Genomic DNA, 25,349 nt, shown 5'->3' on the forward strand with positions numbered 1-25,349 from the left:
ACTGCCACAGCATCTTAATAAAAATTCAGGTGGCTAGAGAGACATAGGTTTATATCTTGGTTTTTGTTTTTTCCATTGATTCACATGCCTATTTAAATTTTTTATTTTTAAATTTATAATTATAATTACTATAATTATTATAAACAAACAATAATATTGTGATGGTGGTGGTGGTGCTAGGGTCTGTAGTATAATTTTTTTTTTTCTCCTACATTCTGTGCCCTTGGCTAGCCTGAATCTCACTATGTAGAACAGGTTGCCCTCAAATTCGCAGAGGTCCACCCGCATCTGGCTCCTGAATGCCGAGATTAAAGGAGTGCAGTTCCGTACTCAACGCCTGTGGTATGATTTGGAATTAAGTGTGATGACAGCCTCCAACATTACTACTTTGCCCAGGGTTTTTGGCTATCCAAGACTTCTGTGTTTCCAAATGAATTTTAAGACTGGTTTCCTCTATTTCTGTGAAGGATGCTGTTGTTTTCAATCTCTTTTATGTGTATGTATGTCCTGTCTGCATGAATGTCTATGTAATGCATACGCACAATGTCAGTAAAGGCCTGAAGAAGACGTTAGGCCCTCTGAAACTGAAGTTATAGATGGCCATGCGCTGGTGTTGTAGGTGCTTGGACTCAAACCTGGGTCCTCTGGAGAGCAGCCAGGGCTATTAACCACTGAGCCATCTCTCCATCTCCTGTATTAGTGGTTTCCTGGGTCCTCTGGAGAGCAGCCAGGGCTATTAACCACTGAGCCATCTCTCCATCTCCTGTATTGGTGGTTTCCTGGGTCCTCTGGAGAGCAGCCAGGGCCATTAACCACTGAGCCATCTCTCCATCTCCTGTATTGGTGGTTTCCTGGGTCCTCTGGAGAGCAGCCAGGGCCATTAACCACTGAGCCATCTCTCCATCTCCTGTATTGGTGGTTTCCTGGGTCCTCTGGAGAGCAGCCAGGGCTATTAACCACTGAGCCATCTCTCCATCTCCTGTATTGGTGGTTTGATGAGGATTGCATTAAATAATAAAGATTGTTTTTGGTAAGAGAGACATTTTCCCCAGCACTCGGGAGGCAGAGGCAGGCAAATCGCTGTGATTTCAAGGCCAGTTTGGTCTGCAGAGGGAGTCCAGGACAGCCAAGACTACACAGAGAGACCCTGTCTTGAAAAACAAAACAAAAACAGAGAGAGAGAGAGAGAGAGAGAGAGAGAGAGAGAGAGAGAGAGAGAGAGAGAGATTTTCACGATATTGCTTCTAGGGTCTTCTACAATTTCTCTCATAAAGTTTTGGAGAATTGGAAGTTGGAAAACCAATTAATTTTGGTGAAGGAACTGTCTTGTTATATACACTTGTAGCAAATATGTGCTTTTTTCTCTATAAAACAAGGGGTTTATTACTTTAAAGTAATTCTTGATGACTATATTTTTCATAGTTCATCTAAAATAGCAGAGTTCCATGAAAGGCCGTAGGATGGCAAACTACTTCCAATAAGCAAAACAAAACAATATGAAAATACATTTAATAATTTTTTGAAATCCCTTCTGTTGAAATACTGATATGAAAAGAAATCATCTTTATTTAGCCCATGGTCAACTTTAAATTCCCAGTTAGTTAAAAAAAAACTTTTGAGTTTATTGTTGAAAGATATATTAATTCTTGATGCCAGAATGAGACTTGATAATTTGATTTCTATATAAACAACTGAATATATAAAGTCTCAAATATAAGCAGTATGGTAGCAAGAAAATAACTGTCAGGAGTAACTATTCAACCAGTATTGATAGCTAAAACCACCAAAAATATTTCTATGCACAACAATCAAGAATATATTATTGAAGAGTCTTGATCTTAAATGACTGCTCTTATACACCTTTTTTTTCAGAATGAGTAAACCCATGCTATCTCCTGTCAATTCATTTTGTTTATTCTGGGACCTACAATACACTGCTTTAGTAAGACACAGATCTTCAGTGTTTATTTAGTTCACTACCCTGGGACTTTCTTTTTGTATTTTAAGATTAATAAAGCTACCCTTCTGTTATTTTTTCCTTGGGAGCAATGGACAAACTGCAAGGTGGTGGCCAAGACGTGCCAGTACTCCAGGGAAGGGGAATAATTGGAGACATTCTGAAACCGAGCCAGGCAAAGCTGCTTTTGCTCTCAGGAATGCAAGCTGATTGAGGTAGTTGGGCAACTACATCGCCACCATGTGATGCAGGCCACGCTGTCCAGCTGCCTCTTGGGCTAGGGTGGGAGATGGCACCACTAGGCCGTGATGAGCTCACAGCCAGTCCAACTTTTATTTTTATGGGCAGTCTTGATTTCACAAGATGGCATTCTATCAAGATTACCTTGCTGTAGGCAATATTTTCAAGGATGAAGACCCTTCCACCAATAACACAGGCTCACTGTGGAAATGTTTCTGACTTGGGGTTATAGAAAGGCATGCCCTTTGTAGATTTTTTTTAAATGCTGTAAAACAGTAAAAATAACTGTTACTCACCAGTTATTCTGCCAGCTAGGCTCCACCTCTTAAAGATTGCTAAAACATCACTAACGATGATAGACGAAATGTTCAAACTCATGAGCATGTGTGTGGGTGAGTGGGTGGGCATTTCAGACTTGAGGTCATAAGAGATACTCATAGATTTGATAGTTTTAGGCATAGTTTTAGATGCTTTTTGTTCTCTTTGTCTGTGATGGCTTTACAATGTGCCCCAGGCTAGTCTTGAACTCATGACCCATCTGCTTTAGCTTCCTTACTGATGGGATTAAAGATGTGCAACATCACATCTGGCTCAGATAGTTTTGAATAGAGCAACTCTATATGCTCATCTTTCTAGTTTCTTGTGCCAATAACAGTACTACAGAGAGGATGAGATGCTTTCTTTTAAAGGGGATATATTCATCAGAGAGTTGTAGAATATCTATTATGATTGCCAACTTAAATATGAGAAATCTAGGAGATTAGTAAAGCATATTCATATATATATATATGAGGTTTAATTGGCAATTAGATCATGAGGGCTTTTATCTCTTGACAGTGAGCCAAAATAAGCCTTCCGTTCTTTACATTGTTTCTATTAGGCCACAGAGACAAAGCAACAGATGAAATGCAAGGGTGTTTACTTGCCTTGCTGTTCTGAAGGTACAAGGGGGGGGGGAGGGTTAATCTAGTAATGGCCTTGCTGACAGTGTCCTAAGGCCACACAGGACATCACATTTCAAGAGACAGGGAGTGCTCATGTCCTTACAGGATCTCTTTTATAAATCCACCATCATTCAATCCTGGCTGCTTCATCAATACTCAAACTAGTCCTCCCCAAAGCTCCACGAGTAAGCACCACAGTTGGATTGAGTTCCACCCACTTCTGCCTCACACTGCGTGAGGCTCAGTGTCACCACGTGAAACCTTGAAAGATACACTCCCATAACACCGCGCCCTTTCATCCCCCACGGGAAATTGCTGCATGTTTACAAGGTACTATCTAATAAAGAAAGCAGGTTACAAATGAAAATGATTTTTGTCCAAGAAAAAGTCAAAACACTCCTGGAGTGTGATCCTCTAAGCACTCTAGCCGTTGCGCTTCTGAAACCAGAGCGGCTGTGATCACCCTCGTGAGAAATTCCCAAGATGACATCTACTAACTTTCCTTTATGGAGGGCTCACGGGGCACCTGAGACAGCGTGGTGTGGTAACTCTCACCGAGGCGTGGGAGGCCCCCAGGTCCGCTGGAGAATACGCAGGCAGTTAATCATTGTACAGTTCTTGAGGCGAGCTCTTATTTTGTGATGTAGACAACTGTAAGTCGTTCCTGCTTCTGTAGGGCCCCCTCACCCATGACTTGTAAGTAACGCCAACAAAATTAGTTAGCTAATAAGCCAGACTTATGTGGCCTTGTTTCTTTGGTCTGTCACTAGAACCCTATCGGCGTTTGTTTGTATCTCCCTAGGGAAAGTTCAAGGAACATTTCCAGAGAAAACTCTGAGAGTGGGTACAGAGCAAAACATTGACAGAGCTCCACTCAGCGTCTGCAGAGGTTTGCTCTTTCCCCTTGTTCCTCTCTTTCCCTATTTTCCAGACATCTTTTTCCTTTTGCACAGTTCTAAGTTTCTGACAACTTAGATAGTCTTGAGAGGTAAACGTTAGCATATTCCTCTGAAGGAAATTCAGCCTTCTTGGTGTTTCTCTCACTATTCCTCACCAGTTTACCTTTTCTTAGCGCTCACAGTTTGTTGATGAGCTTTTGTGTGTGTTTATGTTACTGGGAGTCTCTTTCCCCCTTTATCCATAAAAGTCACCTTTTGAGGGGTGGAACTGCAGGAGGTGAGCCCTTGGTCTACCTCTGACAATGAGCTAAATGTTTTGTTTGTTTGTTTTGCTTACAGAATGTTGTTAAAACAGCTTCTTGGGAAATCTTTCTGGATTTAACCTATGTGCTGTTTTGTTTTTGTTTTTGTTTTTGTTTTTGTTGTTGCTGTTTTGTCTTGTTCTTTTCTGATGTGTTGATGAGCTCAATCTTGTTTCTCACGCCTTAGATGTCTTATGTGTGCTTTTTTTATTGTCACAGCTGGGTAGTATAAAGTTCCTTAGGTCACGAACTGCAGCTTTTCTCTCTTTTCTCTAACTCTTCTCTTTCGAACGTGATAATACTCAACATCAGGCCATGGAAAAATCTGACTGACTGGAAAAGAGCAGATCTGGTCCACTTGAGAAGTGGTGTCATGTTACACAGCTGCAGAGGGCTAGGTCTGCTTTTTGTGTCCTAAATTGGTGCTTTAAGCAGAATTTTAAAATGAATCCAACCATTAGGATCAGAGTCTTGACATGCACATCTTGGCAGACTCATCCTCGAATCCTCTAAACATGAAAGATATTTTAATATACACATTATCATTACTTGACAAACTGAAGCCAACCTGCTGTTCTCACATCAAAATGGGAAATAATTCTTTCACTCATCATGAATTTCTTGTGTTTATATCCTACTTAATAAATCTTGTGATATTGACAAGTTGATGAAAGAATTCCCCTGTTAGAGTGGAGTAGAAAAGGTCAAGTTTATTTAATACATTGCAAAGAAAACAGCTGTGGGATAGCGGCAGAGCTGCCTGTGTAAGGCCATGGGCAATGGAGCTCCCCAGTTTGGAGCAGTCCTCCTTCAGCGAGGATGAGCTCTGAGATTTTATCTCTCAGGAGATCTGTGGAATCAAGATGTGGACCAACCCTCCTACTTTGCATGGGGGAACTGTTCCCTTTTTGGCCTTTCCATCCTGGCCTTCCTTCTACATTTTTCTTGGACGCAATGACCAATCTAACCTTAGGAGGTTGGCAGGATATCTCTTCTTCAGCGGCTTGTTGTCCTGCTTGTCATTTGTCACTCTGCCAGGGCTTCTGAAAAGTGTCATGAAAACAGAAGCACAGTTAGGGTCAGTTTTAGTCTATGTAAGAGAAGTGAGCCTTTTCTTTTTTAAACATTTATTCATTATGGATACAGGGCTCTATCTGCATATACACCTGCAGGCCAGAAGAGGGCATCAGATCACATTATAGATGGTTGTGAGCCACCACGTGGTTGCTGGGATTTGAACTCAGGACCTCTGGAGGACCAGTCAGTGTCCTTTATCTCTGAGCCATCTCTCCAGCCCAAAGTGAGCCTTTTCATAGGAGGGGCTGAAAGCCTGGTCACAAACTGTCATTTGGGTAATTTAGAAGTAACCTAAAATGAAACACATTTGATAAATAGGCTAAAAACTCAGAAATCAAATTTCTGATGTCAAATTTAAAAACAATAGTAAGTCATGGTTGTTATAGGTAGTCATCTTCCTTTCTGGAGCCACTAATGGCCATCTTTTAGTATCTCAAACTTAATTATGACCTGGTTATTGTTATTATTTGGAAATTAACTATGGCTTACGGAGACAGAAGCATCAAGTTGGCAATGGCTGGACTTGTAATAGCTATTGTTGATTGTCAACTTGACTGCATATTTGGGCACATCTGTGAGGGATTTTGTTTTTAAACTAAATCATTTAAAGTGGGAAGATCCACTTCTAATATGAGTCTCATATATATGTGTGTATATACGCCCATACATAAAATATATATTATGATAACATATAATATATAAATAATAAAAATATAATATATTGATTATATTATAATAATATGTAATATATATGTATGTTTGTTGTAAGTTCTGTCCCTCTAGAGAACCCTGACTAATCTCTCTTTTTCGGTGGTTTGCTGTCCTACTTCTCATTTGTCACTCTGGCAGGGCTGCTTAAATGGCCCAGTGTAGTCAACCTGACACCAGATCTTGGCCTGGTCTCCTCCAAGGAGTAGTGCCATATTCGGGCTTAGTGTTATTCTCTGCTGTTGGAACATCTGGCATTCAGCAGTAGGACGCCATGTTGTTGAGCCCATGCCTAAACCTCATCTCTGCCACTATGGCCACTTTGGTCATGTGCCCATTGGGCAATGACAGGACTGGCTGGAGAAAGAGGCTGGTTGGTGGTCCACAGAACAGGTCATCCTATCTACTTGATTACTGAATTCCTCCTCAGCTACAGTCACCTTTTGACAAACATTTATATAGGATATAAATATCTTCTCATCCTTCACCCACTTGGTGAACTCTGTTCCCCAGATGTCTCTCTCACCAATTTCCCAGTCATTCTCTTTCCAAGTCCCTGACCATCTAGCCAATCCCTTGGCTACCACAGTCCATGAATCAGTGAACAAATGCACATTTGACAATTTCTCCTTTCAGTGACCAACTTAATCCCCAAAGTCATGCCCACTGTGAAGATTTCCCTTCGCTGGCACCTTTCGGAGTTGTCCCAGAAAGGGTTGTAATGCTGCAGCTGTCCACTTCCGGGTGGTGCCTGCATAACATATAGAACCATCAATAAACATGCTCAACACCACTGGACTCCTAAGGAATTCCACTGAAATAGAAGGCCCTTGAAATTTGGTTGGATTTATTTACCACCCACTTATGAGCATACTTGTTACACATGAGTCCAAAGTGGTTATAACTTCCTGATAACTTGGTCTAATCTATATAATATCATTTATATAGTGGAACCAGAGGATATTCTGTGGAAGGGACAGACAGTCAAGATCCCTTCTAATTTAGCTGTGACACAGAGCTGGAGAGTTAATATATATCCTTGAAGTAAATCTGTAGAGGTGTACTGCTGGCCTTGTCAACTGCAAGCAAACTGCTTTGGATGGTCTTTATAGACAGAGACCAGAGAAAAAGGCATTTACTACATCAATAGCTTCATTCCACATCCCAGGAGATGTGTCAATTGGCTCAAGTAAGGGCACCTCATCTGATACAGCAATTTCAAACAAAGCCACCACCTGACTGAGTTTTCAATACTCAACTGTCATTCTCTATTATCCGTCTGTCTTCCGCACTGGCCAGATAGAAGAGTTAAAGGGAGATTCCTACAGTTCCTCCAGAGATGCAATACTGTTTTGGATTCACAATTTTCTTTGGCAGAGGCAAACCTGGGAGCTGAGATGGTAGTGGGTCAGGCTTAGTTGAATGTATGAGTAATGGTAGTCACCCCATGTTTTGTTTCCAACTGGTCATATCTGAGGATGCAAGTTCTCTGTGTTCTGAGGTTAGTGATTTTAGATTTGCTTTTTCTGACACTGCCAACCAACACCACTAATGACACTTCATAGCTGCATTTATGTCCAGGACTCAGAATTTATCTCTAGGCTTTCCAGTCTCTAGACTTAGTTTAGCAGGGATTCAAGTGTCTCTTGAGTATAGAGAATATTACTGTTGTTCTGCTTTACTGGAAAGCTGCCTCTGGAGTTGGGTCATGACTCCCCTTCTCTAGGCACAAGGATGTTTGTTTAAAAGTTTCCTCCCAAATTTCTGTCCCATGTTAGGTGGGCCATCTGACAGATAGAGGAGAGCAAAACAAAAGGATTTAAAGTAACTTGCTTTTCAATGACTGCTATCAGTAATAAATATCCATGTAAAAGCTAAAGTAAGTTCTGAAGGTCTAAAAAAGTATATAAAGGTCTGAGGAAACAAAGGCTTAAGAAAGTTCTGAAAGTATTAAAAAAAAAGTGTTTTAAGGTGTGTAAATAAAAAGTTCTAAAGGTCTAAGAAAGTGATGTAAAGTAATGAAAAATGTTTCAGATTCTTCCCCCTTTATGCTATTGTTGTATTAAGATTTTAATGGTTCAGGGAACCTACATTTAATGGTTCAACCCAACCACTCATTTGGTGGGGTCTGAAGACTGTTCACCAAGAGGTTGCCAAAAGGAGATACTTGACCCTGTAATGTTTTAACCAATTTCTCAAACAGCTGTCTCCTGTGCTTACTTTCTCTATGGTCAAATTAGAAATAACTGTCAACACTGGCCAGAGACTTATAAAGGCTGCCCATATTGGTCTGGTAGGAGACACGATGCATTTTCAGGAAGGCATTCTACCTTTTATGAAGAGTGGGAGATTTTTTTCTATTGAATAATGCTCCAGCCACTTCAGAGAATGTTGGTTGTGTATCCTTCCTGTGTTAAACTCAGGACTGCCATTTGTGGCCTTGCCTATTGGACAATTAGATTCTCTTACCTTGTTGCTTAGTAACTCCTCTGAGCCAAATATCACTACTATCCCTATCTTTCCCAAATCCTTTTCTTTTATATCATAGACTAGTTTAACAGGGACAGTTTATGGACACACTGGACTCCTCAGATTATAGCAATACCCTGACCTCAAATACTACCACCTACCTCCTATGTCTGACCAATCACTACACCTCAATCCTCTATGGGGCCCATGTCTACTGACGCCTACCTGCTAGGTGGTCTGGGACCTGTGCTCTGGTGTTCCTTTTTCTAAAACTAGTGGTGGTACCCAGTGAAGAAACTTTGCCAGCTTCCATCAGAAAGTTAATAGCAACATGACAGGACAAATGAATGTTTCCGATCCTACCTTTTCTCACAGTCCTGGGTATAACTGTTGGTGTTGCCACTGGCATGGCAGGACTGACTTCTTCTTTATCTATTTACCATTTGCTTTCTTCTAAGTTCATCCAGGATCTTCAATGGGTGGCTCAGGCCATCATTACCCTCCAGGAACAGATAGACTCACTGGCCACTGTCGCGCTATAAAATCGGTGAGGGTTGTATTTACTTAGAGCAGAGAGAGGTGGTCTTTGTCTCTTCCTCAGAGAAGAATGTTGCTTTTATGTCAACCAGTCACATATATTAAAAGAGAAGATCCAGCCCTTCCAGATGGATCTCCAAAAAGAAAAACAACAACACCAACACCAACAAAGAGCTCCATGCCTCTAGCCAGTGGCTCACTGAACATCCAATATGGAATTATTGATATCCCACTATGAATACTACCCTTCTTAACCCCCTTTCTCCTCCTTTTATGGTCCTACTAATTTCACCTTGCCTCATAAAATTGTCTAGATCTGTTCAACAAAAGGTCTGAAAGATTTCTAATGGGGCATTTAATCAGTTACTATTACAGAATTATGAGACCCAGTAACAGGACTGGAGGCCTGCAATCTCTGATATGCCCTGACGGTGACGATCAAGCTTGCCCCAAGGACTTTGATGCTCCCAATAAACAGAAAGTAATCTAATGATAGCCCCTTACTGTTTATTAATAATAAACAAAACATGGGGATTATAGGGTAAAAAGTTTAAGCTCACTTCCTGGTTTTGAAAACCCACCAACCCCTGAGCTTGAAAACCCACCAATCCCTGAGTTTTTCCCAAGATTGGGTCACAGAATCCCACCAATTCCTGAGCTTGTTCCAAGATCAGTCCGCACAATCTCACCTATCCCAGGCCACCCTGGAAATCTCTACGCTGGAAAACTCTGTCCCCCTGTCTCCTGCTCAGTTCCTTACTGCTTCTCACCTAAGCAGAGGCAGCCACCCTCTTGTGTCTTTCCCAATAAATCTCTGTGTGGTTTGTTGTGAGGTACGACTCTGTGGTATTTCTTGGTTCCCAGGTGCCAGGATACCTTTCACCTCTGAGTTTCAGCACTTACACTGGGGAACTTTCCCCCTCAGATAGGCAACACTTGGGAAAACCTTTCCCCTCAAAGCTGTAACATTTACAGGTGCCACCTTACAATAGAGGCAGGTATTTTACCTCTTTGAAAGGACTTCCTGATAAGGCATTCTCAAGGATACTGATGTACCCATTTTGAAAGGGGTGCTCCTTCTCTCCACAGGACAGCCTGGTACGGAGCCAACATCTACAGGACAAGAATACTGTAGGGCTTCTTAATAATATGGGGCCTAGGTTGAAATGGGAAACTCACTAATTGGATTTATGGAGAACTCAGATGAATAAAGTTAGTCTTAGGAGGGCATATTAGAAGAGAAGCAATGTTACCATCTACTTTTAGTGTGGCTCTTTCCCATCTTAATTCAAAATTTTGTCTCCCAGGTGATTTTTTTTAGTCCTATCAACAATATTAACCATTGCTATTGCAAAGACCGCAGATAACATAGCAGACAAAGAAATCGCAAACAAATGTAAGATGGCGGAATGAGGCAGCCTTCACTTAACAACAGCCCCATTCAATTACAGTAAGCAGTACAATTTCTCATCATGAAATATTTGATATGCAAATGAGGGAAGAGGCAATTGACTGATGTTTGCCTCATTGAGGAATTGATAGAAGCTAGGTTTACAGTGCAGGCAGCTGGATGTTCACTCAACATCCTTGCTATTGTGCTCACAGTTTGGCTGGAATCAGCTACAGCTTTCTGTTTGGGGATAGTTTCTGGACCAAGTTTGCTTTGGGGAGCTGTTCTGCTTATGGTGTTTTTTTAAAAATTGTTTTACTTTTTTACATATTCATTTATATTATTACATATATACAATATATTACCTATAGCAAGAAGAACCATGACATAATCAGGAATTATATAATTGTTACATTCTTAGTGTTTTGGCTATTTGTATTTGACAGCCTTGAAGAAGACATCTTTCCTATCTTGGTGAGCCTAAATTTCTGAATGTAAATCAATCTCCATGACACATTGTCATTATCAACTTAAAACACCTTTCTAGACCTAAAAACATCTTAACCCCTGAACAACTAAGCTTCATTGTAAAACTAAGCTACCTGGTCTTCAACTCTATCAGAGACTTGAGAAGGAATATACGTGATTAACTGACTATGCTGGGAGTACAGGTTAGTAGCTTTCCAAATGAGAAGATGACAGAGACAGTTTTCTACCTGAATAGTCACCCCAAACTCTCTATAATATTGGAGGCACAGGAAACAGTGGACTCTTGCTTGGTGCTCACACGTACATGACCAGGTATAAAGAGCAGGCGTGCCATTAGGAGTCTTTTCATCCTGAGCAGATGGATACTGTTCTCCCTTTCCCCATGGGGTATTGGCCTACAGCAGATTTAAAGGCAGAGGTATGCAGTGAGGTCAAGGGGGCAAGTGTGCCCCACAGTTGCATCCTATCCTTCGCTCTTCTTCTTTTCTCTAGGGCTCCCATTGTCCATTATTTCTGAGTTTTAATGCTATACTCTCCAATAAAAGAAAAAAAATAGGTAATGATCTATCTGTGATAGAACTATGGGTGTTTGACCTAATGATGTCTCAAAAGCAATGGCCATTCATCCAAAGCCATATTTTGCAAATTCCAGTATTTTCTTGTCCTAGCATTTTGTGGTCTAGGTCCTTTTGATGCTGGGTGGTATCAGTGTGTTGCAGCTCCCAGGCAGCCTCAGTCATCAGCGAGTGGGTGTCCTGTGACTCTATAGTATATCGTGTCATTATGCTATAGTGTTTATTCAATTTATTTGTGGCTTATGATGCCTTCAACTTACTAGGGCTTATTAGGATGAGCTTGGAAGTGCAGCTGCTAAGCCTTCGCCTCTTAGACTCTCCTCTGAAGAATACTGTTTCCTCAAATTCATGACCATCCTGTCAGCAACAGGACTCCACTCTCCTCTATGTTCTCTCCATGAAAAAGGCAACATAGGAAATAACCAACCATAGGAGCATTTCTTTCTCATTCCCCGAAGGAAGTCTTAAATTCTATAAATCAGGAGGCACAGGGGATTTCAGAAAGCCATTCAAGCACACATTTCGATTTAGAGCTCATTGATCCCATGTTAGCACGCAGGGAGGAAGTTAGTAGAGACTGCCCTCATCTCTGTCTGTCACAGAAGACCTTGTCACTTGTGTAGGGGAGTGGCCAGCCAGGTAGACAAAGGTGTCAAGCATTCCTGGAGACTTCCAGGGCTTGGAGACAAATCTCCGTGGAGGAAGGTTAACGTCAGGAGAGAAGTTTCCTCTCCTGCCTCATTCCGCCGGCATTTCCCTTCAGTCAACAAAGCAAACAGACTCAACCATCGTGGGGACTGTAAAGCTCCCTCGTTAGTAATACTCAGAGGAAATATCACTTATTACCCGTTGCCTAGTTTCTTTTCATTTGAAAACACACTCGGGTAACAAACATGGTGCTACCTGCAGCTAGGAATTGGAGGGTCCTCTCAGTAGCTGTGCTGTTCTTCCCTGTGCCACTGAGATTGGTGGTCTTCACACTGTCTCCTTTCTACAGCCCAGGTGTGTGCACTCAGCCTGAGTGTTGCCTTTCTCTTTTGTGCCTGTTGTGAAGCAGATTGCACAGCTGGAAACAGCCTGAATCCCCTCACTCCTAAGGTTGATATCCTAGAGGTTGGAAGTGACTTTCTACTACCAAAAGGTATAGCTTCATCAAGTCCCTTCCCTCAGGGTTGGGGAAACTGAGGAAGAAGGGACAGAAATACTGTAAGAGCCAGAGGGGATGGATAACACCAAAGAAACAGTGTCTTTCAGACACAACAGGACTGGTGCACATATGAGCTCACAGAAACTGTGGCAGCCTGCATAGGGCTCCACACAGAACCAAGCCAGAAAGGATACCAGTGCTAAAATGGGATCACACTTACGCATCATCATGCCTAGCTTATTTATTTATTTTTGCTTCCTTCATGCTATACTAGCCCTGCAGCTGAGCTTATACCCCCAACCAGTTTTCACAGCAAGATGTGAATATCTGTAGAAGACAAATGACTAGAAAATCATCTCAGTGATATAATCTAGTAATAATCGTTCTTAATTGGATATGACTTTGTGTGTACACATAGAACACACTTTCTGTGTATCATTTAAGTGCTGGAGAGCATCTTTTGTTAGCGAGAAGCTCAATGTATATGAGATAACCTATGGTAGAAGTCGATGGGCCTATGTAGGCTTTAGTGGCACCCCTAGAGTGATAATCATTTCTGCCCTACCCGTTGCTTTGTGTTTCATGACAGTGCTGCTTTGGCCATCAACTCCTGCTATGTGACACCTGGTGTGGGGACCGTTAAGGTATGACAGAGGTGCCTCTCAGGTATGGATTTCCAAAGAATTGAATGGTGGAGGCCTGAGAGAGCTGGGCATCTTTAAGGTCTCTCACAAATCCTTGGGGACTTTTGGTTGAGTCTGGACCAGATCTAGACCTCAGAATGATCTTACGTCATGGTCTTTCTGCTCTTTTCCCACCACTGGGCATTGTTTGGGACAGCTATATCCTACAGCATCATAGATGGTCACTGCTCAACATTTTGTTTATTTATTTAATGTATGGGGTGCTTTATCTGCATGTATTCCAGCATGCCAGAAGAAGGCATCAGATCACATTATAGATGGTTGTGAGCCACCATGTGGCTCGGGAATTGAACTCATTACCTCTGGGAGAGCAGGCTGCACTCTTAACTACTGAGCCATCTCTCCAGCCCCTGCTCAACATCTTTGCTATTCAAATGACCTCAAAGCAGTGGTTTATTGAGTTATGTTTAATGATTGCATCTCTAAAAGAAAAGTCCTGATTTATAGTGTTTGTTGATTTCTATGATGGAAATAAGCTCTCCAAGGCCATGTTAAGCCATGAAAGTAATACCCCTGGGAGCCGGGAGGAGATGCACACATTATAACATCATGCTCTTGAGAGTCCAGTCAGCTCCAGGATACCACTGCCTCAAGCAACCACTCATGACAGAGATCTGCTCTGAGGATGTCAAATTTGAACCATTGTTCTTGCCTATTAGGAAACTGTTAGAGGCATTTTCTAAATAATGTACATATCTCATCTTTTAAAACTGGGTTATACTGTAGTAAATTCTCCACACATCACTGAGAGAAAGGCTTAGAGAACTGAAGTGGTGTGTGTGTTTGTATGTGTGTGCACGTATGTGTGCACGTGTATGTGTGCACATGTGTGTGAATGCACATATGTATTGTGTGTTTTTTAGGCTTTAAAATGTGCTAACACCCGAGAGATGGCTCAATGGATAAAAGAACTTACTATGCAAACATGAGGGTATGAGTTTGGATCCCAGCACTCACGGGAAAGTCAAGAATGAATGCACATACACCTGTAAACCCAGTACCGGAAGGGGCTTCCTGGTCATCAGCTTAGCTCCAAGTTCAGTGTAAGACTCAAGGAAAGATGGTGAAGAGTGACAAGGCAGGATACCTTGTGCCCTCCTCTGGCCCCATCATATGTGCACAGGTGCATATACCACTCCCCAGCAACCTGTATCCATTTCATAATGCTCCTTCTTCCCAACCAATTCCTACATTAAAGACCATCCATCTTTTTTATTCCCCTTTCTCTTTCTTCCTTTTCTTTGTAGCTTCTGGGGAAAGGAAGGTACTATAAAACCATACTTAGTATATAGTTAGCAATGGGATCCATTCAGACACCCAAGAACTGGGCTTTTCCTAGTGTTTAAAGTCATACATCTTTTCAGTGGAATTTGCATTATTTTCTAAGTGTTTGGCCAGTGGTTATAACCAATATCTGCTATAGTCAATTCTCTTTGAGAATCTCAGTTATAAATTATGATACACGTTCACTTTAATATAAAAGTTGACAGTTTCCCCCTAAAAGACTACCTAGAGATTTTTCTTTGAAATGAAAAACAAAACAAGACCTAACTTAGACTATAATCTATCCTGGCCAATCTTTTGGTGGCTGTTTAGAAAGATGATTATGGTCACTGAGATGGATCCCTGTATGGACACAAGTCCCTTCTGGATATTCCTGCTAGTACGACCTTTCCCTGGTCTTTTGGGGATTCTGCCCGTTTTTGTTTACTATTGAAAACTAATTAGGACTTTGGAATAAGTCCAACATTATCAGTAGACTATAGACTACTCCCTGCTGTAGAGGGATGTCAAACTCCTTGGGGTAAGCTTGAGCTCTACCACCAGGGTATAGTTGGGAATTACAGGCCTCTAGTTCTATAGCCAGGGACTAAAAAATGTGTAACTACAGCTGATTAAAAGCCTGGTTAGAAACCTTTTATATCTGTTGTAGAAGAAATCTAGATAAGAAATTTATAAGACAGGGAGCGATAAATAGGATTAGGATGAGAAGGAAAATGGTGGTTAAGAAGGACAATAGAAGGGTTAAGAAGGACAGTCCAGTTCCATGTTGAACAGCCAAGGATACACCAGCCAGTCACTGAGCTGCTCCTTATGGTTTTGGCAATCTGTCTGGAGTTTTAGGATGTTGTCTTTTATCATCCCGATTTGATGATATAGAAGCAATATTCCTCCTTGAAGTAAAGGGCAAAAACTACCCCTCATTGCCCTTGGTAGATCTAATCTTCTCTGATTTTCCCTAATGGTTTTCAAGTGATTTGCATCAAAACAAGAATTTTTCTTAAAGCCCTACAATAACCTTCTTGTTTTGCATAGTAAAACAAATCAAGTGCCCTATTTTATTGTAGAACTATTTCAACTAATGAATTTACCTGTTGTAGATTTGGGTCTCTTTAGTTTAAACAGCTTCCTTTCCTGGTATGCAAATAGGCACTATAGGTAGCCATTTTGTCTCCCATGCCTAACATGTCAACCTTTTGTAGAGGATAAGGAGAGATGTAAGCTCTTCTGCAACTATTTCCTACTTAAGTTAGGACATTATTATCAGGGCCCAGGAAGCCTGGAATGTTAGTCAAAGGCTAGGAGGGGACTCAGGCATTCATCAGAAGCAGCTGGTTAGCTGATACAGCTGAAATGAAAGGGAGCAGTCACATTGACTGGACTGTTTTACATCAGCTTTCAGTAAGTCCAGGGATGGAAGCCATTTGGAGCAGTTTGTAGTTAGGAACTGATTCCTGGATAGTGTCTGTCAGCCAGGTGGATATCTTCTGAGACAAATATAGACTAGGGACAGAAGTTAAAAGTTTAGGAACTTAAAGGAAGATCATACAGATGAAACTTTCAGGTCCATAGTCCTGGTAGTTGGGGGAGGGGAGCAGTCCCAGGACCAGCAGGAGAGAGAGAGATCACACCCTTGGGAATAGACAGGTGGGGAAACAGACTATATTCATCTTGAGTCTGTTTGACTTGTGAGAGGTAGATCCAAGTCTTATGACTCCCTCAATACCCTGAAGCTTACATTTTTTGTTGACAATAAGAGATAAAAGTTTTAGATATATTAGCATTACCACTATTTGTAATCTGTATGAAATCCACACTGTAGAAAAAGCAGAAAACAGGTGCCATGCCTTTGAATCATAGCAAAAACTTTGGGTTTTCCCCCCTCTGTCTTGAGAGTTGGACATATAGATTGGACATAGATGATTTTTTTGATGTTTATACTTTTTATTTTTAAAATTCTGTTTACATCTACAATAAATTTAAAAAAAGAAAAGAAAAAAAGAACTCTTCCATAGCCTCTCTGATGATACTTGCAGCACTGAGGTATCAAAAAGAAAAAAGAAAAAAAAAAATATATATAAACCAAAAAGTTGCTTTCCTAATTTGTAAATAGAAAGTGAATGAAGAAAGGGTGTATTCATGCAGGCTTATCCACTCCTGGCCCATGGGCCCCCCTCTCGGGGCAGGATGGGGACAGGGTGAGGAGAGAGGCAGAGTATCCTGGGAACCTTTGGAGGTGCTGAAATGATCGAACGATATAAAATGATCAGATATTTAAAAATTAAGACTGAAAAAGAATGTCTCCACCCTGCCCCTCCCCTAAGCCAAAACAAGTGTGCTTTGAAACTTTAAACATGTTAAATATTAAAATTGTCGCTTTTTTTTCCCTTTATAAAATGTTGGACATAGATGATTTTTATCACCATGAGAAGTACCTTTAAGTCTATACTAAGAAAACAGTCAAAGGAAATTTAACATCCTGAGCTTGTTACTGAATAGTAAGCAGTGCTTTATCCACTTATCAGAACTCTGAACCTTCACAATAGTGGGGGAAAGAATTATGAAACGATTTTTTATTACCTTAGATTACTTTCTTATACCTTTATACTTTGCATTAACATACCCTAAAACACGATTTTTTCACATCCTCCAACACTTTCTTAGACCCTCAGAACTTACTTAAGCTTTCACATCCGCCATCTAACCATTAACAAGAGACACAAGTAGTTGTTACTGAGAGAAGTCATCGCTAAGCTTTAAATTCTTTTGTCTTGCTCTCTTTCCTCTGTCGTAGTCAGGTGGCTGCCTCACACGAGACAGAGCTTTTTGAGGAAACCTTTAAACAAAGGCTTGAGTCTAGAAGGGGGAGCCTTAACTCAACCCCAGAAACCCTAAGAAAGTAGAATGGCATAAAACCAGCTTTAGTATTATCCATACTCAAAAGACATTTAAATGCCTGCTAAACCAAATCTAGAAACCAGAAAACCTAGAGATAAATTCTGAGCCCTGGCCACCAAAGCAGTCATGGCAAGTGACATTAGCAGTGGTGTGGCCAGCAGCTGGCAATGGCAGAGAAAGCAAACATAGAACCAATAAACGTCCAACACAGAAAGCTCATACACTCAAAGGAGACCAGTCAGAAACAAAACATGGGATGGCCACCATCTTTCATATATTCAACTGAGCCTGTCTCACTTCTGCCTCACTCACAAATCTTATTTATGGACACCAAAGAAAACACAGACCCACCTGCACACACAAAACAGACAAAATTTTCTAAATAGCGAGAACCAGGTGGGAGGGGGATGGCTCACTTTTTGCCCTGAATGGGAGTGAAGAGGGTTTTGTAGCTGGATGATGAGAAAGGGATGATGTTTAGCTATCAATGGGTTTTGGATGTCCCGTACTAAGGATGCATCTAGGAGGCTGGCAAGGAAAATATATGTCATACTGTGTGATTTGGAGGAGGAAAAGAAGGAAAGGAATAGTCAAGCAGATGAGGGATCAAAGAAAATAGAGGCTCCCAACAAGTCAGGGATGGGACAAGTTGGTACTACTAGGGAGGAGAGGGTGAGGGAGATCCTCCTAAAATTAAGTGGTAGGATTTGGTGAGGCTGGTAAGACTATCCCCTGCCCCAACAATATGAAAACAAGAAGGAGAGGTGGGTCCTCAAAACTTAGTCAGGACTGAGTAAGTGTCCCCACTATCCAGAAGGACAGAGATAGGTTCCGCTGATACTGTAATAACTACCAGGGGCTCCTTGTCAGATATGGCGGTGGTCAGGCCAAGGGAGCTGACCATGGCCTTACCTGGAATGTCGGCTAGACCACGATCTAGGCCTGATGTCTGCACACCACATGGGAGTAGTCAACAGCCCAATTTCCCTTCTGAAGGACATGGTCTTGATGGCTTATGAGGGCTTAGGCAGATCTGGGCCCAGTGATCTTCCTGGCTGTATATAAATCAGGGGCCAAGGGGTTCTTGGGCTTTGGGAGGTAAGGGAGCCTAGGCAGTTGCTATGGCCATCTGAATGGCCTTAGACAACATCAGCTAGTTTTGTTTTCAGAGTTTTATATATTGCTTATGGTACATCTTCAAACCTACCACAAAGTGGGCTCTGGGTCCCCTTTCTAGACATTTAATTTTGGTCCTAATGTCAGGCCCCTCCTGGGAGAAGAAGTAGATCATAAGGAGTTGTTTCTCATCTTAGGTTTTGGCATCCAGGCTGGTATATTGTAAGAGGTCCTTTGTAAGGCAGTCTAGGAATTAAGACAAGTTTTCTTGTTTGTCCTGGATGACCTCTTGGATTTTTTTTTTTCATAATTTACCATTTTAAGGATAGTCTTACAGAGACTGGTCAGGAGACAAATTATAAATCGATTCCTAGCTAAAATGACCCCTATCGGGGCATTGCAGATCTCTCAACCCCCACAACTGCCTCAGCCCTGAGTGGGTGGACAACATTAGTTTGGTGAGTTTCCTCTGCGTGTGCCCTAGCCTGTCTTCAGAGTTGCCTGCACCCCTTGGGGAGAAGGTTGTTGGTGAGTCATGTAAGTGTCATGAAAGGTAAGGTTGTCAGATCAATTGATATACTAGAATTCTTTAATAAAGGTGGAAGAATTAGTGGCATATGGCCCCAATCTTTTTTTCTATTTGAGAGAGTTTGCTTAGGGAGAAGAGAACAAGTACCCTGATGAAGCCATCCACCCTGGCCATCCTCGGCAAGGGAGAGCCATGGCCGGGTGAGGCTTGCTAGAAGGAGGTAGAGGGAGTCCCGTAACAGAGCAGGAGCAAGTATCAGGAGGACGAAGGGCTTTGGTGGAATGAAAATGGGAGCGTTGATTTGGATGTCCTATCACTGGTAAGGGAGAAGGGGAAACTGGAGAGGTCAGAGGAAGAACTGAGCTGTGAGTTGAGGCAGATGGGGAAAGCTCTTTAGCTGGATCTAAAGCAGTGGAGGAGTCATCTGTTTTGGTTTCATAGCTAGGAGGAGCTGGCTTCGGGAACAGAAAGAACACAGAGAGTACTTGGAGTTGAGATAAGAGAAAGCCCCAGACATACGCAATTTCTTTCCAGTTCCCTGGTGGCTCACAGTAGTTGTAAAGGTCCAGATTACTATTAGGATATTGGGTGCCGTTATGCAGCCATTTGGTTGTCTAAGGGATATTGAGGCCAAATGGAACACAGGCACCAGGAGAGCCTGTCTGAGTCATCACACTAATAGGAGGGTTTTTCTGGCATAAGGCTGTTTTGGCAGTTAGGAGCCAAAGAATACCACAAAGACACACCATGAAACAAACCTCACACAAGAGATTTATTGAGGAGAATAACACAATGACAGGAAGAGAAACAGCATCTGGCTGGGTAGAATGGCAGGCCTTTATAGGGTCTTTGGAGCATGTGTAGAGAGTTAGTGGAAAAGTACATTGTAGCCAGAAGTATTAGTTGAACTAACCTTGAACCATGGGTGTGGGGATTTTGAAGTCCCAGCTTCAGGGATGGGCCAGGGCCAGGGCCGGGATGATTTTCCAATGGCTTGTTACTCTACATACACCAGGCTTGTTCTTATACTTATTCTCTCTCTCTCTCTCTCTCTCTCTCTCTCTCTCTCTCTCTCTCTTTCTCTCTCCTTTCCCCTGATGGCCATGTCAAATCATGTTTTCTTGTATAAGAGTTGCCTTACCATGCCATGCCATTCTTACCAGCAATAGACCAGTAACTAAAGTATTGTGAGGAGAAGAGAAAAAAAATTTCAAGAGATAGAGGAGTTTAAAAAAAAAAAAGGAAAAGAAAAACAAAAAGAAAAGAAAAGCTATTCAACCTTTGATCTACATGTTCTTATTGGGCCATATCACAACTGGACTAGGAGTGAGGCTATTGTTATGAGATTGGTTAATTCTCTGGGATATCAAGGTATGAGAAAAATGGAGAGCTTCCCCACTGTATGCATGTTCTCCTGCTCAACCAGAATGGTGATCATGCAGTGCCTACTCAGGAATGGCCAAACCTCTCTCTGTCCATCCCTGATTTATGCTTTGTCAGTTGCTGACCTTGACTGCACTTGGCCAGTGTTACTACCCTCTAACATTTTGGGCATTTTTCTCTTAATCTTTGTTCTCACATTTGCAAGATTAGCTTGTAGCTTTGTCATGGCAAAGAGAAAACCCTGCCAAAGTCACCAGGCATAACTACAGGCTTTTCTTGATGACTGCATCCTTAGCTCCTTGTCTGTGGGGTGGCCCTAGGCAGAAGCTTCTGGTTAGAAGCCATTCTTACTTCCAGTTTGGTCTGCTACATTTAGTTGCCTTAGAAACAAGGACATATGAGAGGGAAATTGTGTGTTATACATCTTTCTCAAAGGTTTTTGGGGACCAGGTGGCCTGCCACTACTATCTATGTTTGATTGGATTATCTTTTGGTACCTAGTTTCTTGAGTTCTTTATATACTTTGGATATTAGTCCTCTATCAGATGTAGAGATTTGGCTGCTGCTTTGTCCAAGCAATGGACAGTATCCTTTGCAGTGCAGAGGCTTCTCAGTCCTATTTATTGTTTGTCTTAGTGCCTGTGCTAATGATGTTCTGTCAAAACGTCTTCTGTGCCGATGAGTTCAGTGCAATTCCCCATTTTTTTCTATCAGGTTCGGTGTATCTGGTTTTATGTTGAGATCTTTGATCCATCAGGAGTTGAGTTTTGTGCAGGGTGGGTGATAAGTGTAGATCTTTTTGCATTGTTCTATGTGCAGACATCCAGTTTGACCAGCACCATTTGTTGAAGAGGCCATTTTCCCCCAGTGTATATTTCTAGCTTCTTTATTAAAAAACAAAACAAAACAAAACAAAACTAGCAAACTAACAAACAAACCAGGTGTCCATAGATGTGTGGATTTAGCCTGGGTCTTCAATTTAACTTCATTGAATAATATCTGTCAATCTGTTTTTATGCCAACACAATGCTGTTTTTTTAAATTACTGTATCTCTGTAGTACAACTTGAAACCAGGATTGATGTTGCCTCCAGCAATTCTTTTATTGTTCAGAATTGTGTTTAGCTATCCTGGGTTTTTGGTTTTGTTTTATTTTGTTTTCCACATGAAGCTGAGAATTGTCCTTTTAAGAACTGTGAAGAGTTCTGTTGACATTCTGATGGGGATTGGCTGAATCAGAAGATTGCTTTTGGTAGGATGGCCAGTTTTACTATGTTAATCCCACACACCCACTAGCATGGGAGAGCTTTCTGTCTTTGAAATCTTCAACTTCTTTCTTCAAAGGTTTGAAGTTTTTAATAATACAAGTCTTCTCCTTGCTTGGTTAGAGTTAACCCAAGATATTTCAATATTTGATGCTATTGTGAAAGATGGCATTTCTCTGATTTCTTTCTCAGTCAGTTTGTTGTTTATATCCATGAGGGCTGCTATTCTGAGTTAATTTTGTATCCCAGCACTCAGGAGGCAGAGTCAGGTGGATTGATGTGAGTTTGAGGCCAGCCTGATCTACAACGTGAGTCTAGGACAGGCAAGGTTACACAGAGAAACCTTGTTTGAAAAACAAAACAAAACAAAAAATTGTATTTAGTTACTTTGCTGAACGTGCTTGTCATCTTTAGGAATTCCCCAGTGAAAATTTTAAAGTCACTTACTTATATTATCGTATATCTGTAAATAAAGGTATTTTGAATTCTTCCTTTCCAATTTTTATCTCCTCGTTCTCTTTCACTTGTTGCTCCAGCTTAGACTTCAAATACTATGTTGAGTAGGTCTGGAGAGAGTGGACAGCCTTGCCTTGTTCCTGATGTTAGTGGAACTACCTTGAGTTTCTCTCCATTTAAGTTGAAGTTTACTATGGGCTTGCTGTAAACTGCCTTAATTATGTTTAGGTATGTTCTTTATATATCTAATCTCGCCAGGACTTTTATCAGAAGAGGGTATTAGGTTTTGTTAAAGGCCTTTACTTCATGTAATGAAATGATCATGATTTTTTTTTCTTTTAGTTTGTTTATTGATTTTCATATATTGAACCATCTCTGCATCTCTGGGATGAAGCCCACTTGATCATGGTAGATGATACTTTAACTTTGGAAAGTGGTATGTGTCAAGAAAAATATTCCTAAGGGGAAAAAAAAAAAGAAAAATATTCCTTTATTTTAGATTTTCCAATTTGGTTGAGTACAGCTTTTTAAAATATGTCCTTATGGTTTTGTGAACTATCTCAGTATTTGTTGTTATGCCCCCTTTTATTTCTGATTTATAAAATTTGGGTATTTTCTCTCCACATTTTAGGTAATTTGGATAAGGGTTTGTCAATATTACTGATTTTCTCAAAGCACCAAGTCTTTGTTTCATTGATTCTTTGTGTTGTTCTCTTTGTGTCTATTTTATTGACTTGAGCCCCTAATCAATAAAATTGACTTGCCATCTATTTCTTTCGGGTGTGATTTCTTCTTTTACTTCTAGAGCTTTTAAGTGCAATGTTAAGTTGCTAGCATGAGATCTCTCCAATTTCTTTATGAAGACACTGTGAATTTGCCTCTTAGAAATGCCTTCATAGTGTCCCATAAGTTTGAGTGTGTAGTATATTAATTTTCTTTCAGTTCTGGAAAGTCTTTAATTTCTTTCTTAATTTGTGTCTTGACCCACTTTTCATTCAGTAGGAAACTGTTCAATTTCCATGAGTTTGTAAGCTTTCTGTTGTTTCTGTTGTTATTGATATCAAGATTTAATCCTTAGTGGACTTACAGGATACATGGTGCAATTTCAATATTTCTTGTATCTTTGTGTACACATATGTGATCAATGTTGGAGAAATTTCCAGGTGGTTCAGAGAAGAAGGTATATTATTTTCTGTTTGGGTGAAATGTTCTGTAAGTATCTGTTAGGCCCACTTAGTTTATAATATCTACTAGCTCTAGTATTTCTCTGTTTAGTCTTTGTCTGGATGACTTATCTATTGGTAAGATTGGGGTATTAAAGTCTCCCATTATCAGTGTATGAGGGTCAACATGTTATTTAAGCTGTGGTAGTGTTCCTTTTACAAACTTGGGTGCCCTTGTGTTTGGAGCATAGATGTTACGAATTGCAATGCTCTCTTGGTAGATTTTCCCTTTGATGAATATGTAGTATCCTTTACTATCTCCTCTGATTAGTTTGAGCTCAAAGTCTGTATTGTTAGATATTAAAATGGATACACAAGTTTGCTTCTTATGTCCATTTGCTTGGAATATCTTTTTGAATGAGTATTCAGACACTACCCTGAGGTAATGTCTATCCGTGAAGTTAAGGTGTGTTGCTTGGATACAGTAGAAGGATGCATACTATTTTTGTATCCATTGTGTTAGTCTGTATCTATTTATTGGGAAATTGAGACTACTGGCCATACCAATGACCAATGATTATTTATTCCTATTATTTTGTTGTTGTTGGTGGTAGTGGTAGTGTTCTCTCTCTCTCTCTCTCTCTCTCTCTCTCTCTCTCTCTCTCTCTCTCTCCCCTCTCTCTCTCTCTCTCTCTCTCTCCCCTCTCTCTCTTTCCCCCCATGCCGTGTGTGTGTGTGTGTGTGTGTGTGTGTGTGTGTGTGTGTGTGTGTGCGCGCCCGCACACGCATGCATGCATGTGTGCATTTTCCTTCTTTTGACTTTGCTGGCCTGAGATTATTTATTTCCTGTGTTTTTTTGGCTGTAGTTAATGTCTTTAGATTGAAATTTTCCTTCTAGAAACTTCCATAGGTCTGAAAATGTACATATTGCTTAAATTTGGTTTTATCATGGAGTGTTTTATTTTCTCCCTTCATAGTGATTAAAAGTTTTACTGGATATACTAATCTGGGCTGGGGTTTGTGGTGTCTTAGAATCTGTAGGACATCTGTTCAGGCCCTTCTGGCTTTTAGCGTCTCCATTGATAAGTCAGGTATAATTCTAATAGGTCTGCCTTTATTTGTTACTTGGTCTTTTCTCCTCTCAGTGTTTAGTATTCTTTCTTTGCTCTGTAGGTTTAGTGTTTTGATTATTATGTGTTGAGGGGACTTTCTTTTTGGCTCAGTCTATTTGTGTTTTGTATTCTTCTTGGACTTATATAGGCATCTCCTTCTTTAGGCTAGAAAATGTTTCTTTTATGATTTTGCTGAAAATATTTTTAGTGACTTTGACCTATGTTTTTTTCTCCTTTCTCTATTCCTATTATTCTTAGATATGTTTTCTTTTCATAGTGTCTCTGATTTCTAGGATGTTTTATATCAGGAGCTTTTTTATATTTAAATTTTTTCATCAATGTATCTATTTCTTCTATCGTATCTTCAATGGCTAAGAGTCTTTTTTCCATGTCTCGTATTCTGTTGGTGAAGCTTACCTCTGTAGTTCCTGTTTGAATTTCAAAATTTCTAATTTTCAGAATTTGCTCAGTTTTGGTTTCTTTATTGATTCAGTTTTTACTTTCAGATCTTGAATAGGTTTGTTCCTTTTTATTTTCTTTTAACTGTTTGTATTTTCCTGGATTTACTTAAAGGATTTATTCATTTCTTCCCACTGTTTGTGTTTTCCTGGGTCACTTTAAGAGATTTATTTAAAAAAAGAGAGAGAGATTTATTTAATTCTTCTTTGAGGGCCTTTATCATCATCAAACAGGTGGTTTTAAGGTCTTT

This window comes from Acomys russatus, chromosome 15 (genome assembly GCF_903995435.1).
Source record: "Acomys russatus chromosome 15, mAcoRus1.1, whole genome shotgun sequence".
Classification (NCBI taxonomy): Eukaryota; Metazoa; Chordata; class Mammalia; order Rodentia; family Muridae; genus Acomys; species Acomys russatus.